Below are 2,579 nucleotides of genomic sequence, written 5' to 3'. Positions count from 1 at the left end.
GATTTGTTCCCTCAGTTTCTCTGCCTGGAAGTCCTGCCTAACCTCTCCTGTCTAGTTATTGGCTGTTCATTAAACCATTTACAATGACAAATCTTCACACAGTGTACAAATATCCCACCACAACTCCCCAAGAAAGTCTATATAAACCCTGTCTTCTGCTCAGTTCTCTGCTGCTTCTCACCCAGAGGCAGCCACTCTCCTGGGCTTTTCCCTCCCAATATAATCTCTTGTGTGAGGTTTGTTGTGCAGTGTGACTTTGAGGTATTTCTTGGCTCTCTACTGCCAGGGCCAAGGGAAAAACACCCTGCCTCTGACTTGACCCAAGATGTGGGCCAAGGAAAAGCACTCTGACCCTGACTTGACCCCAGGATCAGGGCTTGAAATCCCACCAATACCTGAGATTGCTCCAGAGTCAGAATACAGAATCCCACCAGTCCCTGAGGTTCCCGAGCACAAAATCCCATTTGTCCTTTTGCTCCAGAATCAGGCTACAAAACTCAACCAACCTCAAGTCACCCTGGAAAGCTCTGCTGCCCTCCCCCAAAGAAAACCTATATAAGCTCTATACTCTGTTTAGCTTGCTGCTCCTTCTTCCCCTGGAGTCATCCACCCTCCTGGATTTTTCATTCCCAACAAATCTCTTGAGTGAATTGTGTTGTGTGGTGTGATATTTTTGCTGGAGCGGGGCCCAGCTATAAAAACTTTCACCTGAGCCAGAGAAGCAGAATTTTAACACTTTCACTTGGGAAACTTTCTGTAGATTACACTGATTAGAGTTGTAATACTTAAGTAACAACTTCACTGGGGACACCCTCCCCTCCTGGAGCAGATTTGTTATAGTTGCACTGGGAAATCTTTCCCTGGAGCAGAGGTGTAAGTTGCAACACTTATAGTGACTTTGTGGTATTCTTTGGCTCCTGACTGCCAGGATACCTTCCCATCCAAGATGTAATGCTTATACTTACTTACAGGATACAATGTTTCATCTTCCTTCAGAATATCCTGTGTTTCAAAGAGCTTCCCTCTACGATGGAATGCTTTAAATCAGAGAAAACTGCTGTTCAACACAGGGAAAACTTAAACTGAGCTCAGGGAAATGACCAGCCAGTGAAAGGGCTAACCATGTAAAACTGACAACTTCCTGAACCCAAGTAGGATGTGGTAGTGCACATTTGTAACTGTGTCACTATACAGCAAAAATGGAGGTAAAGACAGAACCACCACTGGAAGCTCACAGGCCAACAAGACATTTCTCAACAAAGTGGAAGGTGAGAACTGACTTCCGAAAGTTGTCTTCTGACCACCACAGGCACATCATGGCATAAGCATGTTCACACTCACACACACACACCATATGCACACAAATAAATTGTTAATATTTAATCTAGTTTTAAAATCTGTGACATGTTGCCTTGGCCCAGTATATACCTTCAGGAAGCTCTTACAGTATCTGGGATTTGGACAGGGCATGGAAAGTAATAACATGCAACTTATTTTGACCTATTAAAGTTGATGTTTCATATTATCCAATTTAAAACATTAATTTAGTGGTTAAAATAAATTATTTTATTTTTATTTTTTTGTTTTGTTTTCAAGCCAAGGCTGGCCTCAGACTCACTATGTAGCCCAAGTTAGTCTTGACTATACAGTGATCTTCTGCCCAGTCTTTGCATCCTGGAATTACAGTCATCAACCACTATGCCTAACTCTAAAACTGCAGAGGTCTCTGCAATCACTGTGACCAGCAGGTTAATGAACCAAAGCAAGCAAAAAGATAGTTCAATTCAACATGGCTAAGTAGCCACTGTTGGTTCAAACTTAGGGAGTCTGACCCCAAGTAGTTTATTTTAGGCCTATTTAAGCACAGCACAATTTAGTGAAAAATTTCCTGGTAATAATGAACTCAATCCTGTGTGTACAATAAAGCTTAAGACATGACTACATTGGAACTCTTTGTACAGTACATGTGACACCTTCCATAAAGATAGTTTCTATTGCTTGACAAGCTCATCATAATGGTTTGGGAAGGATCTGGTGGCCACATGGATAGCACAAAGGTCACCAGGCTATTAACTATGTCCACTCCTAGCTTTCTGGGTGGATAACAGGTATGCATCCCTCCCTTTGAAGGGATAACCCTTGTGTTTAACATTCCTGGGTCCCATAATGCTTATCTGTGAGCACAAGAACCTTCATACCTTCTATATAAAACACTAAAATTTAAAGCTGAATAGAGCTCGACATGGCTGAATTTCCCCAATCATGCTATGGGCAACATGATGTCATAATTGACAGCATACCTGAAAGCTAAAGCCTGGCACTCTGTGACTTGCAGCTACCTACTTTCTGGGATCTTGGAGCCAGCAGACAGGCTGTGAACTTTGGAGCCCAGGATGCCTTCCATGACACCTTTGCCTTAGTTTTGGGTCACTTTACTATCTGTCATGGTTCTAGCCACAACCTCTTAAGACTCACGAGGTGTCACATGCCTGTGAAATCATGGTCATCCCAGGTCATCTGCCTTAGTGTTCTGTTGCTGTGACAAAGCACCATAACCAAGGGATTGTACAAAAGAAAAC

Source organism: Cricetulus griseus, chromosome 2, assembly GCF_003668045.3.
Source record: "Cricetulus griseus strain 17A/GY chromosome 2, alternate assembly CriGri-PICRH-1.0, whole genome shotgun sequence".
In the NCBI taxonomy this organism is placed as follows: Eukaryota; Metazoa; Chordata; class Mammalia; order Rodentia; family Cricetidae; genus Cricetulus; species Cricetulus griseus.
This window is presented reverse-complemented; position numbering follows the sequence as displayed.